This window comes from Melospiza georgiana, chromosome 34, assembly GCF_028018845.1.
Source record: "Melospiza georgiana isolate bMelGeo1 chromosome 34, bMelGeo1.pri, whole genome shotgun sequence".
NCBI lineage: Eukaryota > Metazoa > Chordata > Aves > Passeriformes > Passerellidae > Melospiza > Melospiza georgiana.
In genome coordinates, this window is record NC_080463.1 from 911,176 (window position 1) to 934,318 (window position 23,143).

At 52.7% G+C, this 23,143-nt stretch overlaps 1 protein-coding gene and 1 pseudogene across 1 annotated transcript in view; both read left to right on the forward strand.

Moving 5' to 3' along the window:
- The window catches only part of LOC131095372 (zinc finger protein 850-like), a 503,603-nt gene that overhangs the window by 412,141 nt on the left and 68,319 nt on the right, over nucleotides 1–23,143 (forward strand). The window lies entirely within an intron of this gene.
- Nucleotides 15,927–18,362, forward strand: LOC131095374 (serine/threonine-protein kinase pim-1-like; annotated as a pseudogene).

Below are 23,143 nucleotides of genomic sequence, written 5' to 3' on the forward strand. Positions count from 1 at the left end.
TTAACACAAAAACATTCATCTAAAAACCTTGAACTCAATGGTCAGATGACTTTAAGAATTTTCGGTATCCAAAATTATAGATAAAATACTCACACCAAACAAATAACAAGGTATTTACTCTTATGCCTAACCCTACAAAATAATAGTATGATTTTATGCTAATCCTACAAAATCATAATACACCTTATGCCTAATCCTACAAAATCATAACATACGCCGAAACAAACAAAGGCTCCAACGCAAACAAAAAATTCTTCATTCTTTAATAAACACTAACTAATAATACATGCAACAGGAAAGTATCTACTTTTCAAACTCAGAAGTAAAATATAAATAACATTAGCTGCAATTTTTAACAGTTCTTAACAAGTTTTGATTATTTAAACAGTTCTTAACAAGTTTTTGACTATAGACAATCTCCAATAGTCTTTAGGTCTCCTCTGGAGGGTTAGCTTTAGATTGTCTGAGTGATTAGTCACAATCCATTCATTAGAAGACTTAGTAGGGGATGTGGTTGGTTTTGACTCTTCAGTGGGAGGTGGTGCAGGTCCTTTAGTCTGGGTTATATGTGTCCACCCCTTCTCTTGGGTTGTATGGCTGTATTGGTGGTGAGTAGGACCTGAAAATTACCTTCAAACTTAGAGGTTAAAGGTGCAGAGTTCCATGGTTTAACTAACACCCAGTCCCCTGGATTGATGTTATGTCCCTTAGTGTCTAAGGGAGAGGTTTGAAGGACATAGCCCTTTTTCCTAAGATCTTTGAATCTCCTTCCTATGGCCTTTGCCTATTTTTGGGTGGCTGTCTCTCCTTCTGGATAAATTCCCGTCCTATTCAGGGTTGTCAAGAAGGGGAGTCCTAACATCATTTCATAAGGTGAGACTCTTATACCTGTTTGAGGCCTTGTTCTTATTTGTAACAGTGCTAAGGGTAGACATTTAAGCCAATTCATCTGGCTTTCTGTAACTAATGTAGTTAACGTGTTTTTGATGGTTTTATTCATCCTTTCTACTCTTCTGGAGCTCTGGGGATGCCAATGGGTTGTGCAACCTCCATTTCATTCCCAGGGCTTCAACAACTTGTTGTAAAACTTTGGCAGCAAAATTTGGACCTCGGTCAGAATCGACATTATTTATCAACCCATATTGGGGAATGATGTTTGCAAGGATTGCTTTTGTGGCTGCTTGGGCTGTCTCTGTTTTGGTCAGGAACGCCTCTACCCAATGGGTGAGGTGATCCACAGTCACTAATAAGTGTCTGTGTCCCTGAACAGGGGACATTTCTGTGATGTCTACCTGCACGCTTTGGAACAGCCACAAGGCCAACTCTCTTCCCCCAGATCAGATAGTACTCTTCTCATTAAGTTCTGATTAATTTGTTGGCAAGTTAAACATCCCTTGGTAACTGCCTTTGCTATGTTAGGTACTCCTATGCACATTTGATCCCTTGGAAAGGGGTCACATAATCCTTGTATTCCCCAATGGGTCAACTCATATAACTCTGTCATCACCTTTCGGGCTGGAGCTTTATTTAAAATTTACTGTCCATCAGGGGTCCACCATTCTCCATTTTCTTTTTGCTGTCCTCTCATCTTTTCTAACTCTCTTAATTCTTTCTCGTCAAAGATGGGTCTTTCCTCTTTTCTTTCCCTGCTAGGTGTTCCTTCTATCTTAAGAATTTTAATTGGACTACCTTGTTCCAAGGCTACTTCTTTTGCTACTTGATCAGCTAATCAATTTCCCTTCATTTTAACGGTGTCCCCTTTTTGATGTCCTTTTATGTGAACTTTGGCTATCTCTGTTGGTTTCCTCAGGGACTGTATTACTAATTTTCTTAGCTCTTCATGTATTAAATTTTTGCCTTTAGAATTTAGGTACCCTTGTTCTTCCCATGTTTTTCCAAATGTATGGGCAATCCCAAATGCGTACTGGGAGTCAGTATTGATTGTTCTTTTGTCTTTTTCTAGTAAATCTAGCCCTCTCTTCAGGGCACAGATTTCACAGCAGTGGGCACACCAATTTGAGGGTAGCTTTCCTTTTTCCTCAACTTGCATGTTCTGCCCATCTATGATTGCATACCCTGAGACCCGTTTACTGGCTACCATTTGTGATGATCCATCTGTAAATAAAATTCTCCCATATGGGAGGGGCCCTTTTTCTAAATCTTCTCTCACTTTAGTCTGCATTTCAATAATTTCTAAACAATCATGCTCCAGGTCTGTTAACGGCTCTCCCATGAGGAACTGGGCTGGATTTAAACATTTTGAAGTGACACATTCAAGGCCCTTGGTACTTATTGGGATGACTTCATACTTTAGTATTTGGTAGTCGGTTAGCCACTGAGGGGCCTTGTGACTTAAAACATCTTTCACATTGTGTGGGTTATGAACCTGGATCTTCCCCTTTCAGGTTAGTTTCTGTGTGTCTTCTACTGGGGTGGCTGTTGCTGCTTTCACTTGCACACAGGCTGGCCACCCTCTGGCTACTGGATCTGGTAACTTGGAGAGAGATGCGACCGCTTCCTGCATCCTCCCCAATCCCGTGTAAGGACTCCACAAGCTGTCCCCTCTTCCACGTTTACAAATAGGTCAAAGTTCTTTATAAGGTCTGATAGGCTCAGTACAGGGGCAGGGGACAATTTAATTTTCAGATGCCGAAGCTGTTTCTTGTCATTTGAGGTCCAGGTTACAGGCTCTGATTCGTTCAATTTGCCATATGGAAATTTAACACTTTTATTATACTGATGAAGCCATAATCTGCAATACCCAAACAAACCTAGTAATTTTCTTAAATCCCTTTTGGTCTTTGGGGCAGGGATGGACAGAATTCCCAACATTCTCTTGGGGCTTCACCTTTTATACCCTTGGCCAATTATATGTCCTAGATATGTTACTTCTTGTTCTACAAATTGCAGTTTCTGTTGTGTTACTTTTAGGCCTTTTTTCCCTAAGAAATTTAGGAACTGTATGCTAGAACTTCTAACTTAGTCTTGTTCTCCCTCTGATGCAAGTAAATCATCAACATATTGTAAAATATGTACCCCATTCTCAGGTTTAAACTGTTCTAGGAGTTCTTCTAGAGCTTGCCAAAGAGATTCAGGGATTCTCTAAACCCCTGGGGAAGACCTGTCCACCTTAGTTGCTGGTTTCTTTTCTTTTCAATGTCCTCCCATTCAAAGGCAAACCAGTTCCGGCACTCTTCAGCCAGGGGACATGCCCAGAAGGCATCCTTTACATCCATGACTGACAACCATGCATGCTCCTCAGGTACTTGGCTTAAAAGGGTGTACGGGTTTTGTACTACCAGGTGCCTCACAAACAGTCTTTTATTAACTTCCTTTGAATCTTGTGCTAATAGATACCTTCCATCAGCTTTTCTCAATGCTAGTATGGGAGTATTATGTGGAGACATGCACGGTTCTAAAATCCTTCCTTTAATAACTGGTAAGTTATTTGGGCTGGTCCTTTCTTTCCCTCTGGGGAAATTGGATACTGCCTTGCCTGAATGGGGGAGATGTCTTTCTGCAGCTCTACTTCTACTGGTGACTATTCAAACAACCAATTTTTCCCTCCTCCACCCACATATTTGGGTTGATTTCATCTATGTCTCCCTTTGTATAGACCATTATTTGTACTACCATTTTTCCTTCTTTTGGCATTACTCCAATTCCCAATTTGATTTGTAAATTATATCCTAATAAATCACAACCTAACTAGGGATGTAAATGAAATTAGCTCAACACTCTCTTGAATTTCCTCTAATTTCTACATCTTCTATAATCTGGGCCTCAAATGATTCTCCTTTGGCCCCTCGAACTTTGCAGACCTTTTTACCGACTGTGATTCCTGTTGGTATTTTAGTCACACATGACTTGTCTGCTCCTGGTATCAACTAAAAATTCAAATTCATCATTCTGGGGACCAATCTCAAAATTTACCAAGGGCTCTTCTAGATGATTCATTAAATTCCCCAGAGCATAGAACCCTTGACACCCCTATTCCGCATATTTCTCATCTCTTCTTAAGATGTTCTCTAGAGTTTCTTGCTCCCAGGCTATGGCTTCATCTAAGTGGAGTTTCTTACAATTTCTCTTTAGGTGTCCTTTCTCTCCACAGTAATAACAATATTTGTCACTGAGTAGAGCCCTAGCCCCTTTTGGTCCAATAAAACCTTTGTCTTTTCTAAGTGGTTCTACTGGCCCATCCTTGTTGGCTCCTACACTTTCTCTGCCTATGGCTACCATAATTTTAGCTTTTGTTTTTGTCTTTTTTTCTTCTATTCTCAGATACACTCCTATGGCTTCTCTCAGATGTTCATTATACTTTTTTCCTGCCAGTCCTCTATTCTTTCTAACTTTCATCTGATACCGGGCCAGGATTTAGTTACAAATTTTGTGTTGAGAAGGACTTGGCCTTGGGGGCTATCTAGGTCAACATTAGAGTAAATCTGGAAGTTTTGCTTTAGCCTATTAAGCCATGGTGCTGGAGTCTTGTGTTTTTCCTAGGTGCTATCAAACACTAACCTGGTATTGCTCCCTCTAGGGACTGATTCTTTTATCCCTCTGGTCATCAGGGACCTGTGATCTCTCATATTCCTTCTCCCCTCTTCTTGATTAGGGTCCCAGTCAGGCTCCACTGAAGGCATTTTTTGTTACCTTGGGGCCCAGGTTGGTTTTCTCGCTCACAAAGTTTCATTCCTGTAGTTCTTATTATTCGAGTCTCTTCTGGGGAAAATAGGATGTTCAAGATGTACAATTCTCCTCATGTATAAATATTAGGGGCTAAATATTGATCAATTTGATTTGCTATTCCTAGTGGGTCTTCCACTAAATTTCACAATTCTTTCTTAAAGTTTCCAACTTCGGACGCAGTCAAAGGAGCATTTACAAATCCAATCTCACTGGCCACCCCGCCCATGGGAACTTCTATGAGGGGGAACAATTTTTCCACTTCAGCCACTTTGGACCAGGTGTTCCAACATCAGCTGTGGAGGCTGACTGGGTAACTTCACTCTTGGACATGAGATTCTGAGATGTTGTTTGGCTTCTCATTTGTGGTGGGGGAGGCAGAGCAGGAACTTGCTGGTGAATAAAGGGTGCATGAGATGGCAGAGGTAAGGGAACAGTAGTGAAGGGTAAAGAGAGTAAGGTGAGGGTTGAGGGGAAGGTGTTGGAGGTATAACTGGGTTAGGAGGTGGTAAAGGAATGACACTGGGAGAGGAGGAGGAATTGGGTCCAGAGAAAGAGGAATTTGAGAAAGGATTTGGGGTACTGCAAGGGTAAGACGAGTTAAGTGGTCAGGGAGGTCCCAGTTTTTGTCAGCCTTCCCAGCCTCTTTTTCTTCTTTTACTTTACTAGCTTGCTTTCCTTCTTTTAATTTATAGACTCTTGTATTTTCCTGCTCTGAGGCGTTCTTTAGCCAACAGGTGACGTTCTGTATGTGATGAGCCTTTTGCAGGAACTTGGGGCAAAAAAGAAGGTGCATCAACTTTTGGACAGAGAGGCAGGTAACTCAGGAAATGTTTAAGGATGTTGTTAGCTCATGCAGAAAGAAGAGAGGTAAAAGCTTAAAGTTTAACCAGGCCACTTCTGTGAAGGATAATAAAAATGTTTCTATAAATACATTAATGGCAAAAGGAGGTACAAGGAGATTCTCCATTCATTATTAGGGGAGATGTGGTTACCAAATATGACGGAAAGGCTGAGGTACCTAAGCCCTTCTTTGCCTCAGTTTTCAAGACTAAGTCAAGTTGTCCTCAGGACAAGTCCTGAGCTGGTGGACGGGCACAGGGAGCAGAACAGCCCCCTGTAATCCAGGAGGAAGCACCTGGGGACCTGCTGAGCCCCTCAGATACTCACAGGTGTCTCTGGGAGCAGATGGGATCCATCCCAGGGGGATGAGGGAGCTGTGGATGAGCTCCCCAGGCTGCTCTCCGTCATTTACCATCAGTGCTGGCTCAGCAGGGAGGCCCCAGGGGACTGGAGGTGCCAGTGTGAGCCCATCCGCAAGAAGGGCTGGAAGGAGGATCTGGGGAACTCCAGGCCTGTCAGCCTGACCTGGGTGCCCAGCAAGGTTATGGAACAGATCACCCTGAGTGCCATCCCAGGGCACCCACAGGATGGCCGAGGGGTCAGAGCCAGCCAGCGTGGATTTCAATGTCTGCACTGATGATCTGCATGAGGGGACTGAGTCCAGCATCAGCAAATTTGCAGATGACACCGAGCTGGGTGTGAGTGTGGATCTGCTGGAGGGTAGGAGGGCTCTGCAGAGGGACCTGGACAGGCTGGATCCAGGGCCCAAATACAACAAGGTGAGGTTTAACAAGTCCAAGTGCCGGGTCCTGCACTTTGGCCACAACAACCCCTGCAGCACTACAGGCTGGGGACAGAGTGGCTGGACAGCAGCCAGGCAGAAAGGGACCTGCAGGGACTGATGGACAGCAGGCTGGACATGAGGCAGCAGTGTGCCCAGGTGGCCAAGAAGGCCAATGGCTCCTGGCCTGAATCAGGAATGGTGTGGCCAGCAGGAGCAGGGCAGGGATTCTTCCCCTGTGCTCAGCACTGGTAAGGCCACACCTCGATTAGGAAGGACATGGACAGACTGGAGCATGTCCAGAGAAGGGCACCAAGGCTGGTGAGGGGTCTGGAGCACAAGTCCTGTGAGGAGTGACTGAGGGAGCTGGGGTTGTTTACCCTGGAGGAGACTCAGGGAGACAAGGTGGTGTCAGGGAACAGGTTGTACTTGATGATCTCCAAGGTCTTTTCCAACCTTGCTTCTTCTGGCACACTCTGAAACCACCCTTGGAGCAGTGGCAACAGCATCTGCAGTGAGACAGGAAACTCGCAGCTGATGGGAACAAACTTTCTGGCTGTCTGCACAGGCCAGGACAAAGCTGAGTGGTTTCCCTGGTGTCCCCCAGCCCTTGCTGGCCCCAGGGGCTGATGGCATTTGTGCTCCCTCAGGTTCATGTCCCCACACCAACAGCATGGGGGTGCTCCCCCTGCAGTGTGCAATGCAAACAGGGGCTGCTGAGCCAGTGCTGCCGTGTCTGTGCCTGCAAGGATGGGGCACCTGTGTGAGCTGGGGGAGAGGCCAGGGCTGCAGAGGGGGGATGTTGTTGGCAGCTCCATGAGGACACTCTTGGACGCTGCCCTGGGCTGTGCAGCGCACTGGGGATGGATCAGCCCCTGCTCTGCTGCTCCTTCCTGTCTGCCCCAGGGCCCTTGCAGAGCCCCAGCCATGCTGTTTGCCCCCAGCCTGCCCACGGCCAGCCTGGGATTGTTCACGTGGCTTTTCTGTGCTGAGCATTGGCCTGGCCGTGTCCTTGAGAGAGCCTGGGCAAGGAGCCTGGAGCCCCCAGGGCCTGCCTGAGGCGTCAGTGCTGCCCCAGCAGTGCCCATGGCCTGTCCCTGCTGCAGCCCCGGCACTGCCACCCCCAGGGCTGTGCCCGGCCCCGAGAGCACTCAGGCCCTGCAGCAACACCAGGGCCACCAGGGCAGCGGGGCAGGGCCACGGCAGCAGCACTGGCAACACCAAGTGCTGCTGCTGCTGCTGCTGGGCACAGCTGCTGGGCCAGCACTGATCTGCCCCATCTCTGCACACAGACATTGCTGCTGCAGCTCCAGAGAAGGAACAAAAGGGGGATCGCCTGTGAAAAGTCTGCTTGGAAGTCCTTAAGGTCATTTAAACCCACCAGGAGCATCACTCCTCATTGACAGAGTCTGTGGGTAACAGTGAAGGTGTGGAGGAACAAAATGAGATATGTCAGGATAAATGGCTTTTGTTTACGGACAATATTATAAAAGTAAAGCAATGAAACCAACAAGAAGTATCAAAGATGACTTCTATAAAAAGTAATTTGCAGAATTTGGCAACCAGTTTAATCCTTCTGAAAGCATTCAGTCATCAGTCTCCACAGTGCAGCCTTGAGCTCCTGGTTCCTCAGGCTGTAGATGAGCGGGTTCAGGGCTGGAGGCACCACCGAGTACAGAACTGACACTCCCAGATCCAGGGATGGGGAGGAGATGGAGAGGGGCTTCAGGTAGGCAAAAATGCAAGTGCTGACAAACAGGGAGACCACAGCCAGGTGAGGGAGGCAGGTGGAAAAGGCTTTGTGCTGTCCCTGCTCAGAGGGGATCCTCAGCACGGCCCTGAAGATCTGCACATAGGAGAAAACCATGAACACAAAACAACCGAACAACAGAAGAGCACTAACCACAATGACACCAAGTTTCCTGAAGGTGGAGTGTGAGCAGGAGAGCTTGAGGATTTGTGGGATTTCACAGAAGAACTGGCCCAGGACATTGCCATGGCACAGGGGCAGTGAAAATGTATTGGTTGTGTGCATGAGAGCATTGAGAAAGGCACTGGCCCAGGCAGCTGCTGCCATGTGGGCACAAGCTCTGCTGCCCAGGAGGGTCCCATAGTGCAGGGGTTTGCAGATGGACACGTAGCGGTCGTAGCACATGACAGTGAGGAGGGAAACCTCTGCTGAAATGAAAAAGGCAAACAGAAACACCTGAGCAGCACATCCTGAGTAGGAGATGTTCCTGGTGTCCCAGAGGGAATTGTGCATGGCTTTGGGGACAGTGGTGCAGATGGAGCCCAGGTCAGTGAGGGCCAGGTTGAGCAGGAAGAAGAACATGGGCGTGTGCAGGTGGTGGCTGCAGGCTACGGCGCTGATGATGAGGCCGTTGCCCAGGAGGGCAGCCAGGGAGATGCCCAGCAAGAGGCAGAAGTGCAGGAGCTGCAGCTGCCGCGTGTCTGCCAATGCCAGCAGGAGGAAGTGCCTGATGGAGCTGCTGTTGGACATTCTCTGTGTCTGTAAATTTCAACCTACAGAAGCAGGAAAGACAGGGAAATGGAGGGGAGATTTCTCTCAGAAAAATCAAAGCCCTTTCTCTTAGACCCTTTCCTGACACTAAATACCTTCCTCTGTCCATGTCTCAGAGATCTTCCTTCACCTTTTTTACTGGAGCCCTGGTTGCTGCTGGCCAATATTTTGTGAGGAGCTGGACCTTGACCTGCAGGACACCTGGGAGTGAGCCCTGACCCCCAGTCAGTGCAGGGGAATAGTGAGGGCTGGGGACAGTCTAGGTATTGGGGACTTGGATAAAGAAGGTTCAGCTAAGGCAGAGAAGCTTCCTGGGTGAAGGGGTGGGGATAACAGAAGGTAGAACGAGAGATTCTGCTGCACCTATGGAGAACAGATTGTCCAGCAAGGCAGGAGGGTTTTCTGATGCTTAGTGCAGACTGAGGGGAGCTGCTCTGTCCAGGTGACCTTTTCCAGCTGCCCTGCACTTGCACCTTTCTGAAATCCACTCCTGTGTTACCCTGGACAGCCGGGATGCACAGCTGAGAGCAGAGGGATCCCTGGCACACAAAGTGGCTCCCGCCTTTCCCAGAGTCAGGAGAGTGGGCTCATTGCCAGCCTCCCAGGCTGCCCTGCCCAGAGCTGCCCGGGCACAGGGAGCTGGGACACCCCATGGCTGTGCTCAGCCTGCACAGGAGGAGCCCAAGGGCTGGGCCTGGCCCTGCAGCTGGAACTGCCATTTCAGAGAGCCCCTCAGCAATGCCAGCAGCACCTGGGCAAGGCAAGGAGAGAGAGAGAGCTGGGCCTGAGGAAAAGCCTTTCCCTGGCCAGCCCTGCCCAGCCCCTGCCAGGCAGCAGCAGGGCAGGACAGTGGCCCTCAGGCCCTGGTCAGCAGGGAATGGGCACATGGCCGCAGAGATGCCCTTCATCTCTGGGGCTGCTCTGCCGGCCCAGGAGGGACTGAGGGCCCCGAGCACCCGGGCTGAGGGCTGTGCTGGCTGCGAGGGGACACAAGAGCTGTGCTGCTCAGGGCAGTGTGTGCCCTGCAGGGCACGCCCGGCAGGTGCCACATCTGCCCTGCAGCAGGGCTTCCCTCAGAACTGCCTCCCTCTCTCCCTGCCCACGGCTCTGCTGCTGGAGCTGCCCCAGCCCCACCTGCTCCTGTGGCCCCGGGCTTCTTCCCTGCCAGAGTTGCCAGAGCCCAGCCCAGCCCCTGGGCCGGCCCTGCCCTGCAGCTGCTGGGCCCTGCAGGGATGAAAGAACACTCCCCCAGCCTGGGCACCATGGAAAGGTGCATGGATCTGGGGGCTGGGCAGGTGCAGGCACTTGCTGAGGTTCCCAGGAAAACTCAGTGTGATGGTTTAAGAGCCTCAGCCCCTGCTCTGCCCTGGACAGTTGAGTTTCCATTGCCACCAAGCTGAGCCAGGGAGAAGTGGGAGCACAGATTCAGGAAAGCAGAGACCCACGCAGGAAACTCCTGCCCTGAATGAGCTCATGACAAGTCCACTTTAGAAATGAGCTGGGCATGAGCTGAAGCTCTAAGCAGCCCTGGCTGCAGCCCCAGCTTCATCCCCTGCAGCCGTCCCTGGCAGCAGGAGCCGTCCTGCCCTGTCCCTCTGACGGTGCCCAGGGCAGCCCCGCTCTGCAGCACATCCACCTCCTCCTCCTCCTCCTCTGCTGACAGAGAAACTGGGAGAGTTCTCATGACACATCCCCCAGGCTGTGGGGTGTGCTGGCGCCAGGAGATCCCTCCAGGATCACAGGAGACATTGCCCTGCACCCACACACTCACCATGCACAGGGCTGTGAAGATCTTTCCCCAGCTGAAGTCTCAGCTCAATGTCTTCCCAATCCTGATTGCCTTCAGCCTGTCTCTGCCTGGCTCCTGTCCCCTCAGTGCTTGCAGGCAGAGCCCTCAGCCCTGCTGGGCTGGGAGAGGAGCTGGTCCTGGGAAAAGCTGTTCCTTTAAAGCTCAGTAGCACAGACACAGCACAAGGACCTTAATGAGCCTCCTGGGGCTTTGCTGTTGTTTACATCAGACTCAGTCCCTGAGAGGGTCTTCAACAACTTCTCAAGAACTCAAAATTAAATTTAAACTCCAAATTTTCTTGAAGTTTTAATGGGTCCCACAGAGGGACATGACTGAGAAAGTGTCCCCAGGTTCCAGTTAGAGCAGAACATTGGAGGTGGTGATGACAGCTGGGGACAAACAAGGCAAAGATGTCTCTGGTGCTGAGCAAACCTGGATGTGTTTCAGGAATGCAAAGGGCCAAGGCCTGAGCCCCAGCCCCTGGCCAGGCAGATCCTGTCCCTCCCTCCTTGCTCAGGGCTCTTCCCGGGATGGGCACTGGCATGTGGGGATGTGCAATGCCAAGGGCAGGAGCATGGGGCAGCCTCTGCCAGGCTGCTGAGCAGGGACAAGGAGGCAATGAGGCCCCAGGCCTGCAAGGGTCACTTGTCTCCTGCTCCTGCCTCAGGCCCAGGCCCAGCAGCCATGGCCAAAGTGCTGCCCAAGTTGGCTCTGTCAGGGCTGTCTTGCAGCTGCTGCCCATCCCTGTGCCCTGTGCAGCCCAGGCTGTCCCACGGTGTCCCTGCCCTGTGCCTCTGTCCCTGCAGGCTGTCGGCACCCCCCGGCTGCCCCACCTGGCTGGCCCCTTCCTTTGCTGACAGCTCTGCCTCCTGCCTGCCTCTGCCTGCCCACAAAAAGCCTGAGGCTAACATAGACTCCTTCTGGTGAATGTGTTGTGCCACAGCCCTGCTCTGGGAGGGAAATTCCTTTCTCTTTGTTCCTAATCTGGGCTTTCCAGCCAGATGTGTCTGTTCTTGCAGCTTTTGTCTGAAAGCAATCTTTGGATATTTGGGAAGTTTTGGAGATGGCATTCCATTTCAGCCATGGGTGCCTGGACCAGAATGACAGTTCTTCTCTACAGGAAGGAAAGGGCAGAGCCCCAGTATTTCAAAGGCTGATTAGAGGCAGCCCTAAGGAGGCCAAGGCCAGCCAGACCTGTTTGCCTTGGCTACCTTTGTCTAGGTGCTCCATCCTTGGATGGAGGGAATTTGGGAGGCCAAATCCCAGTTTTGTCCATGGGCACCTGGATGAGAAAGACAGTTCTTTTCCATAGGAAGGGAAGTACAGAGCCCCAGTGTTTCACAGGTAGATGAGTACTGGCCCTTAGGAAGCCAAGGGAACCTAGACAGTCCTGACAGCTTTTGTCTGAGAGCTGTCCTTGGATATAGGGAATTTTGGAGGCAGATTCCCAATTTTGGTTTTGGACGCCTAGACTTGAAAGATGCTTTTTCCATGGAAAGAAAAGCTTGGCCCCCCAGTGTTTTGAAGGCAGATGAAAGGTGGCCCCCAAAATGCTCAAGCCATCATGAGCTATCTGTTCTGGCAGGTTACATGTGGGACAATCTTTGGACTTAATCAAATATGGAGGTAAAATCCCAATTTCAGCCATGAACCCTTGGATAAGGAGAGTTCTTTTCCACAAGAAGGAAAGCACAGAATTCCAGGGCTAGATGAGAAGCAACTCTCAACATGACAAGGTCAGCTGGACCAGTCAAGCCAAGCCAATCAGAATTTTTCCGTTTTCTTGGATCCCTGGGGCCCTGCAGCATCACAATGTCCACTTGGTTCCATGAGAGCCTGTAGTATCACAACAGATCTTTGTTTCCATAAGGGCCAGCAATACCACAATGGTCTCCTTCGCTGTTCAGTGGCACAATGGCCCCTTGCTTCCATGAGGCCTTGCAGTGTCAAAATGCTTTCCTTGGTTTCATGGAACAGCGCAATGGCACAATGGCCCCTTGGTTCCTTAGGGCTACCCACGATCACAGTGGACCCTTGGTTCCTGAGGGTGTGGCTGTGTCACACTGGCTCCTTGCTGCCATGAGGCTCTGCAGTGTCACAAAGAGCTCCTTGGTTCCACAAGGCCCTGCAGAGCCCCTTGATTCAACAAGGCCTCAAAGTGCCATAATGGTCTCCAGGATTCCATGAGGCCCCACAGTGTCACCAGGGCACCTTGGCTCCATGTTTCCCTGAAGTACGGAATGGCCCATTGATTCCATTGGGCTCCTCACTGTTACATGAGTTCCTAGTTCCACGAGCCCTGTAGTGTCACAATGGTTTCCTTGGTTCCACAGAGTCAGAATGTCCCCATGGTGTCATGGAGCCCCACTACGATCCCCTTGATTCCATGATGCCCTGCTGTGCTACAATGAGCCCTTGGTTAAATGAGGCTCTGCAGTGTCACAATGGCCGCCCTTGGTTCCAGCGAGTCCTGAAGTGTCATAATGGTCTCCATGGTTCCATGAGGCCCCAGAAAGTCACAATGGACTTTTGACTCCATAAGTTTCTATGCTGTAAAAAACAGTCTCCTTGGTTCCACAGTGTCATAATGGATCCTTTTTTCCATTAGGTGCCTGGCCTCCCAAAGCCTCTCAGAGACCTTCTTCCCCCAAGGTCCCCAACAGCCCTTCATGGCCCCTCAGAGAACCTCATGGCCCCTAAAAACTCCTCCTGGCCCCTCAGGACCCCTCACAATTCCATCACAGCCCCTCACAGCCCCTCATGGCCCCTCACAGCCCCAGGCCTGGGGCTCCTCCCAAAGGAGAAGGGGTCGGGTCCTGCTTGTTCTCCATTAATTTCAGTCCCTTCACAGCAACGAGTGCAGAAAGGCTGAAATGGAGCCTTTCCCCAGCATTTCCCTAGGGGTTAACTGCGGGCTGAAGCTCTGTGCTGGCGCTGGCCCCAGTACCACCATCCCTGCAGCCGCCAGGCCTTTGCTGTCCCCCCGTGTCCGTTCCCTGTCCCCGAGTCCCGCCCGGCTCTGGCAGCAGCAGCAGCCGCAGCGCAAGGGGCGCTGGCCCGGCCTAGCCGGGGCTCCCGGCCAGGAGCAGCAGCAGTGCCGGCCCCTTCCCGCCTGCTCCTGCCTCGGCTCCCAAGGGCTTTTTCCAGCTCAATTCTGGAGCAGAGCAGCCAGCACCCACACACAGCCCTGACTGCTCAGGGCCCGACTGTGCTGCCCCGAGCCAGCCCTCAGAGGAAGAAAGGATCGGGTTCCAGCGCTGTTTTCAGCACTGTTTTACTCACCCTGAGCTGACAGCAGGAGGCTGCTGCTGCCTTTGCCTTGTGAATTGGAGATCCCGGCTGGTCTTGCCACTCTTCTGCTTGCCACTTGAAATTTATCTGTTAAACTGCAATTGCCTTTTTTGATCAGCTCTACCCTGAGCACTTTCATGATGGTGAATGTGGGAATCCTTAAAATCAGAGGGTTTTGGGAAACCTGCAAAAGGCGGGCCTCAGAGACAGCAGAACTGTGATTAGAGCTAAGCGGTAGCCATAAGATTTGTTAGCAGAAAAGTTATATTAGAAGTAGAAAGTAAGGACAAATAGAACAATGGTTGGTGTATTAACGCTTGTCTAGAATAAATCCCTAAGCCACAGAGATATTAGGAAGTTCTAAGCTTAATAATGGAGATCTGTGCATTGTGTTTAAAGGCTCACAAGCAGGTATTGTATACAAAACAAGCAACCATTGTTTTAACCAAAGGAACCTGTGCTTACAGTGGTTGGATAGAACTACTGTCAATATGCTTTTTCTTTTTGTGATTGGTCAAAAAACTTTTCAACTAAGTTGTAACATTAAGTTCTTTGTCTGCTGCCAAGGACACGAGGTGCTGGCATCTTCCCATTGTCATAACCATGCAATGAGACTGATGCTGGAAAATAAACAGCTCGATACACGTTCCTCAGCAGTCTCGTCCTGTTGGTGATTTGTACATAGCCCGTGGCCAGCAATAGCTCAAGTCAGGCTTTTGGTCCCAGGCATCAGGATTAGCAGATCTTGAAATGCTCACAAATCCCTGAGCACAAAGTCAAGGAGAATTAAAGCCACACAGGCAACATTTGCAGTGCTCAAACACAGCCCTGTTGCCACTGCTGAAATAGAATCAACTGACAGAGGCCATCACAGAAATTGCCTCTTGAGAGTCAAATCAAATGAAAAAATCCACCAGGAGAAAGAGAACACAGAACCTCTTGACTCTCTCCATCGCTTCTTCCAAGCAGCAGCAGCAAATGGAGATGTGCAGAGGTATTTCCAGCTGCTGCTGATCCCAGCTGGAGCCCAGCCTGCTGCCCAGGCCCAGCGGGAAGCTGAGCCCAGCCCGGGGAGCTCCCACAGTGTCGGGAGCTCAGCGCACGCGGGGCCAGGCCCAGAGCCTCGGGCACGGCCGCCCATTGCGGGGCAGTGGCGCAGATGGAATGTCCTGCGGCCCAAACCTCCTGCTCCTGCCACACAGCACCAGCGCTCTCCCCCTCCTCCACCTCTCCCAGCACGGCACAAATTCCAGCTGGGAGGAGGCTGCCCCAGAGAGAGCTCAGGCTCCTGCTTCAGCCTCAGTGTCCCTGCACAGGAACAGGGCATCTTTCAGGCACTTCCACAAGCTCAGGGTTCCCATTTCATGCGGAATCTGGGATGAAAATGGACTTGTTAGGAAGTCTATTAATTCCAAATGGATCTCACCTCTAAGATCCATGACTTGGCATGTTTTAGACACTAAAATACCATGAGATATGCACAGTTTTTTTTTGTTTTTTTTTTTTTTTGTTTTTTTTTGTTTTTTTTTGTTTGTTTGTTTTTTTTATGGAAAGCAGTGCTGTTCAGGTAAATGCAGTGCATGGGTCAGGTAAAAATTATGAGTTCAGGGAACAGGCTCCAATAGTGTTTGACCCTCAGCAGGGAAAATGCACAGCAGTGACCGAGGGGATTTCTGTGCCGCTGCCTTGAGTCCAGACTCTGGGTCTTGGCTGAACACAGCAAAGTTCCCATGTTTGGACAGGCTCAGGGGCGACCCCCAGGGAGTGCGGGCTCAGCGCAGGAGCGAGCGGGCTACGGACAAACAGACACAGGGACAAACGGCCCCAGAGCTTCAGTTGCAGCGGCGGCAGCAGCAGCAGCAGCAGCATCGGCAGGGAAAGCAGCAAAAACAGCAAAAAAACCCGAAAGAAGCGCCTTTGTTGACTCCCTCACGCTTCTCCTCTCCCTCTCCCAGAGTCCCGCACCCTCTCCCACTCTTCCTTTCCCGGTGTCCCCTCCTCTCCCAGTCTCTCTCCCCATGCCTGGCCGGGCCATACCCCCGGCCCACCCCTGACCCCGGGCAGGGCTGCCCGGTGCCCAGCCCCGGCCACCCCGCCGTGGTCTCGCCTCGGGCCAGCTCTGGCCGTGCCTGCGGTGGCGCTGCTGGGCGGGCATCAGTGCCTGGGGCTGGGGCGGCATCGCCTTCCTTTGCCTCCGCCTGGCCTGAGCCCGGCCCCGAACCCGGCCCCGGCTCCTCCCGGGGCCCGCGGAGCACACATGCGGCGCGGCCGCTCCCGCCGCCTCCGCTGCGGCTTCCCCGGCCCGAGCTCCGCCGCTCGGCAGCGCGGTCACCAGCCCCGAGCCTCCCGTGCCGCGTTCCCGGGAGCGAACGCCTGGGCATGGCCGGCCCGGGGCGGGTGAGGGGCACTCGGGGGCCGTTGCTGGCCCCGGGCCGAGCGCTGACCGCCGCGTCCTGGTCGCAGGGAAGGCACAGCAGGGCCTGAAACAGCAGGACAGGCTGGGCTTGCTGCTGGGGCGCGGCGGCTTTGGCAGTGTCTTCGCAGCCACGCGGCTCTCGGAGGGCACCCCGGTGAGCGGTGGCCGGCGGCCAGTGCAGGCGGAGGAGGCGGAGGGAGGATGGGGCTGGGCAGGGCGGGCAGCGAGCTCACCCCGCTGCTGCTCTTGGCTTGCAGGTGGCCATCAAAAGGGTGCCACGGAACCGCGTCCGGCACTGGGGCGAGCTGGTGAGTGAGCGGGGCCAGCAGCCGGGGCTGCCGGCCAGGGATGAGCCGAGATCCGGCAGGGTGGGAGCTGCCAGGACACCCCGAGGGAGAGCGGGCGTGGGGCCAGCGCAGGGCGCAGAGCATCCCGGGCTGGATGAGGGCTCCCCGAGCCACGGCACAGCATCAGCCCCACTGACGGCATCGTGCTCCTCCCGCAGCCCGATGGCACCAGCGCACCCCTGTAGATAGTGCTGCTGGCTAAGGTGTCCACTGGCTTCCCTGGTGTGGTCCAGCTGCTGTTGTTGAGATCCCCAACAACATTGTGATGGTGCTGGAGCACCCAGAGCGCTCTCAGGACTTGCAGCGTTTCATTCGGGCACGGCGGTTCCTGCCCCAGGAGGAGGCGCAGGAGCTGTTCCGCCAGGTGCTGGAGGCCGTGCGGCACTGCAGCAGCTGCGGGGTCCTGCACAGGGACATCAAACCAGAGAACATCCTGCTTGACCTGGACACCAGCCAGGCAAAATTGATCAACTTTGGCTGTGGCATCTACCTGCAAGACACAGCCTACACTCACTTTGCAGGTGAGCCCATGCAGGGGTGTGCTCCCTGTCCCGGCATCTCATGGCCCAATATCTCACAGCCCAAGCTGGATGTGGCAGTGGGGATTCCCCCTTTTGCTGCCCTTCATGGCACTGAGATTTCAGCTGAGTGCTTTTGAGCAGGGCTGAGTGGGGAGCCAACTTCCAGCTGTGGTGGCAGCCTTTGCCCACCACTGTGCCCAGAACTGGGGCTGGGGCAGGCAGCCCAACAAAAACACCCGTTGGTGGGGGTAGCAGAGAGGCAGGGGCAGAATATGTGCCCCAGCCGGTTTGGTGTGCAGGTGAGAAAGGGCTTGGACTGCTTCACTCACCTGGTTTGTTTTGGGTTCATAATGTTTTTTGCTGCAATGCAGATAGGGAGGATGAAGGCATGGTTTTTCCCAGCACTGAGTGGGTTCCTCCTTGTCATGGTCAGGCCTTGCCATGGTTTCCACTTCCCTCTTCCATCACCAGTGGCTTCTTTTCCAACCCCAAGTCTGTACACAAGTCCCAGGTGCTGATGAGAGGGCAGTGGTCACCCTGTGTGCCACTGGGGCAGCCCCCACATGCCCAGGGATGCTGGGGCCAGGCTCTGGGAGCAGCAGCATCCCCCTGATGAACTCCATCTGTATTCCATAGGAACACTGTCCTACAGCCCCCCGGAATGGAGCCACTTTGGCCGGTACTATGGCAAGCCAGCTACCATCTGGTCCCTGGGCATCCTGCTGCACCAGATGGTCTGCGGGGAGCACCCTTTCAGGAGGGGCCAGAACATCAGCTGGCACCATCAGCTCTCACGGCCACAAGGGCTCTCTCAAGGTGGATCCTCATCTCTGGGCACGGGGGGAATCCCAGTGCTGGGAGCCAGCAGCGGGCTTGTGAGCATCCTGCACTGGCAGCTGCTGAGGAGGTGGCACATGTCCTGCTCTCCTCCAAAACAGGGAATTGATGGGAAAGTTCAGGCCCAGCTTTGAGCACATCCAGCACGGCCTGGGCATGGGAATAGTGGGACAAAGCCAACAGGAGCCTTCTCCAACTGCCCAGTGGTTTCTGGTTTCTCTGCCAGAGTGCCAAGATCTGATCAGGCAGTGTTTATCCATGCTGGACTTGGAAAGGCCCTCATTAGAGGAGCTGTTCTGTCATCCTTGGATGCAGGATATTTATCTGCCGTAGAAGAAGGGAGAGAGCCACAGGCACACTGTGATGCAGGGCCCTGGCAATGTACAGGTGCACACATCTTGGCGATAATGAGCAAAGGAACCCAGACTTTTTGTCCTGCCTGTGTCACTGCCCAGGGCTCATCAGATGGGAACACACAGCCCTTGTGCTGGAGCTGAGCTGCTCTGCCCAGCACTGGTGGCCGCCATCCAAGCTGGTTTTGCTTGTCCTGGTTCCCTGACAGCTGGGGCCCTGGGCAGAGCCCTGAGAGCCTGGTCTGCCCCCAGGGAAGGAGAAGGAGCCCCTGCAGAAGCTGTACCAGGTGGGGCTGCTGCTGCTGGGGACAGTGAGGATGACATCAAGGATGACAACCTCTTCCTGGACCTGGCCACTGGCCAGCTGAAGATGATGGACTTGGGTTCTGGCACCTTCTTCAAAGCCAGGCTCCACAGGGAATTTGTAGATGAGTCCACACACAGGGGGATGCTCCCAGATTTGGGCATTGCACAGCCCGGTTGGGAACCAAAGGTTCCCCCATTGCTGGGGCAGATGCAGCTGATCCTTCAGTCGGCTGCCCAGCTGCTTTTGGCAGGGCTGGGGCATGGGCTGGAGTGGGTACAAAATGGGAGTGGGCTCCTGGCCCTGCCAACAGCCCCCAGCACCCCCCATGCCCCGGGCTGGGGCAGCCAGCCCGACACAAACAAACCCCCATGGTGGGAGCAGAGGTGGGGCTCCAGAACCTGTGCACAGCTGCTTTGCTGTGCAGGCAAGGAAGGGCTTGGGCTGCTCCACTGCCCTTGTTTGCTTTGGGGTCACCCTGATTTTGGGGGGCAGTGCAGGGGGGAAGGGAGAAAGTGTGGGCTTCCCTTACCTGTGGCTGGGTTTTTCCCTGGCATGCAGGGGTTGGGCCTTCCTCAAGGCCCTGACAGAGATAAGAGTTTTTACCTTTCTTCTTGTTTCCTGTTTTTGTCTGTAATCTATTTTCAATAATTTGTTCATTTGTTTTTCTAGGGGAATCATTCTAAGTGGGCTCCAGTCTTGATCAGGAAGTGCTTGGGAGCAGCTGTGGCGTGGATGGACTGTGCCCTTGGAGAAGGCTGAGGACATCGTTTGGGACCAGCTTTTCTTCCAGCGGGGGATGGCGTGAGGTGGGTCCCCGTCTGCTTGACATGGTGGGATCAGAGCTTTTGGGAGCTGGCAGCGAGCACAGGAGCATCCTGCTCTGGGCAGCTGCTGAGGAGGTGGATGTGCCCTGGCTGGCTGCAGGCTGGGCACATGTCCTGCCCTCCTGCTCTGTGCCAAAGGAAGAAGGCATGGGCAGCTCTGGGCACCGCTCTGAGCATGGCCAGCACGGCCTGGGCGCCACGGGCGGCTGGGACAAGGGCACAGGAGCCCTCAGCTGACAGGCGGTTTCTACTTTCTCTGCTTGCAGCCAGGCTCTGCAGGTGCTGAGGCTGCTCTGGGCTCTGCCAGGGCTCTGCTGGAGCTCAGCACCAGGCCAGCCAAAGAAGAAATCATGTGACCTGCAGCACAGACTTGCTTGAGCATTTTGGCACAGCATAGCTCAAGTCTGCAGAGTGTACACCTCCAAGGGAAAACATGACACGCCCCAAAAAATAAACTTGTTCAATAACTTCTGAAATGAATCTGGGATGACCCCAAATGACGTTTTTCAGCTTGCTGAAGCTGTAGCTCAGCCCTTCTTTGAACAGTTCTCTACCTCCCAGCTGCCTTTTACTTCCCAACTGCTCCCTCTTTTCCCACAGTGAGTTCCCAGCCCATTGCAGTCTCCATCACACTGTTGCCTTCCTTGATGCCCCTCACCCCAAGGAAGGCTGAGCCCCAGGCTTAGGGACTCATCCTGTCACTGGCTGAGGAGCAGCAATGTCTCAGAGGTCCAGTGGGATTTTAGTGTCATTCAGAGCCACTCTCCAGCCCTCAGCTCTCCTCACTGCTGAGCTCCCACTCCTTTTTCCTCATCCTTGCAGCAGGATGAGCTCTGTGAATCCCCTTGAGCCTCCCCACTCTTCCCAGCCCATGCACCCCCCTCAGTTAGGCTGAAGCTGAAGCTTCTCAGTCTCCTGTGGCACACCAGTCCAGTTCCCTGTGCGGGGAGCCCCAGCCCCAGAGCACAGCACACAACAGCGCAGTCCAGGCTGGAGCAGTTCCCTGCAGCCCTGGCTTGGCTATTTGTGGCAAGGAAATGCTCCCTGTTCCCAGCTGTCCCTGCAGGATGGCCCCAGGGCAGAGCCCAGCCAGGCTCCCACTGCAGCCCCTGGAGCTTGGGGCAGACAGTGCTCCCAGAGCTGATGTTCCTGGGCAGCACCCAGAGCTGTGCCTTGTACTCTGTGGCCGTGTGTCACAGGGCAGGCTGGCTCATGCTGTGTGAATGTACCAGCCCTGGTTTGGCTGCCAGGGCCCTCGCCCAGTCACATCTCTCCCAGGGCTGCAGCATTTTACTGGCCAGAATCTAACAAGGCATAGGGATCAGAGCAATGAAAATATCCAGACTGGGTTTTTCAAAGGCCCTTTAGAAGGAAGAGCTTGAGAATAAACGCTCTCTGTTTGCCATGTGGACATCGGGGCCAGTGCTCTGTCCTTCTCCAACCCACTCCCCCCCAGCCAACGTTACAGCCACCCATTCCCTCACACATCCCCCACGTGCCTTCCCACTGCCATGTCGTGTCAGGGTTTCCCAGCCCCTTGTCCCTTCCTGGCCCTGTCCCCTCACGGTCTCCCCCAACCCGGCCAAGCTGCCCGGCAGCAGCGCCGCAGCCCCACAGCAGCTCCAGAGCAGCCCCATCCAGAGGCACCTGGGAGCCCTCAGCAAGGCAGCCAGCAGCACACGGGCAGGAGGACACGGATGGCACTTCCTGCCTGGCACAGGGCTTGTGGCCATCTCCAGGCACCGCTCTGGCAGGGATCCCTGCGGCCCTGGCCCCTGCCTACCCACTCTGTCACCAGCACAAAGGCTTCAGCAGAACCACCAAAGGCCAAGGGGCTTCTGGCCATTTTCCTTGCAACACTGCACGCCTGGGCAGCTGCCTGAGCACAAGCACCCTTCTCCCCCTTCAGGGCCTCACCACCCCTCAGCCTGCTGTGCTGCTGTGCACAATGTTCCTTTTTCACCCTTTCCTGCCTCTTGCCCTGCAGACCCCGGGTAGCAAAAGAGTGCTCCTGGCAGTCTGTGTATCATAACACATTCTAAAATTTATTTATTTATAATAGAGATAAAAAATGGAAAAGAAGAAAAGAAAAATTTTAAAGAAAAGGAAAACTCCCCCTTACTCATGTGGTCCCAGCAAAGAGCGCCTCTCAGATCAGCTCTCTGAAGATCTCCTGCAGAGCAGCCAGCAAAGCCCCGACAGACAAGGCCGAGTCTCCCATTCCCTGCGCAGCTGATCTTGCAGCCTCTGGAAGATGGAATACTGCCCACATGTTATTGGCCGGAGGACATGCAGTGTTCCAAATGCCAGCTATGACACGGCACTGCTGGTGTCCTCCCTCAGGCATTCCAGGGCTGCAAGAGAGAAGAATAGAGCCACGGTCAGAAGCTGGAGCTGCGATGAGCCGAGGAGAGCCCCCCGCAAGGGCCATCCCAGCCAGCTCTTGCCATTGCCAGGAGGGAGCAGGGACCAAGGGGATCAGCCCTGCTATAAATGATCAATTGAAAGCCAGATTATCAAAAATGCAAAAATATTTTATCTTCATGTGCCCAAAATACGATCCTCAAAACCATCACAGCCAAAGAGACAGCGTTGAGCCCGGGATCGGTGCTGGGTAAACCTCTGGATCCGACCTCTATCACATCAGATCCACCCCCCCCGTTCATGAGAGTCACTTCCAGCAATGAGATTTTACACAGTTTATTTTCCCAAGGCGAAGGAGTCCTAATTTCTTTTGCAGCTCTTCACATTCATAGTTTAGGTCTTTCACTGTGCAGAGCTGGATAAAGGCTGTGTCCTGGTTGATCGCCAGCGTTGATTGCGTTTGGGGAAGTAATGTATTCACATGTATGTTCTTGGCGTGGCTATCTTGATTGATGTTATCTGCAGGACAATGATTGCTCTTAGGCAGTTTCCGAGGACTCCAGATACCAGTGATAATCTCCCGGAAGTGTGTATTTTTACGCTAAAGTGTTAATCGTTATCTTAGCCCTGTCTGGGAATCCTTAGAATCTGAATAGGCATCCTCTCTAAGGCTGTGTGTGGGCAGAGACACATTTGGATTTCACAATCTTTATAAAATACATTCTTTGATTCTCTACTTCTACCCTCCACCTTTAAGTGTCTCCTACAAAGAGAAAAACTTTATTAGATCCTTATTCCATGTTCTCCTTGTGGGATTCCCTGATAACCAGTATTATTGTTCAAACTAGTTTTGACCTGTTTTTCAAAATTTGCCAAGAATTCGGCAGCGTTGCTTGCACCCTTTCCCTCTCCCAAGCTCATGATCTTGGATGTGTTGTTTCCAGAAGCCAACTCTGGGTCCATGGGTACTATTGCTATCTGCATACCCCGTACCACGGAATTAATCAGTCTAATAGAACAGAATCACAGAATCACGGAATTTCTAGGCTGGAAGAGACCTTTAAGATCATCGAGTCCATCCCATGTTCTAATACCTCAACTAGATCAGTGCACCAAGTGCCACATCCAGTCTTTTTAAACGCATCGAGGGATGGTGACTCCACCACCTCCCTGGGTAGATGATTCCAGTATTTGACCACTCTTTCTGTAAAAAACTTCCTCCTTAATTCTAGCCTGTATCTCCCTTGGCGCAACTTGAGACTGTGT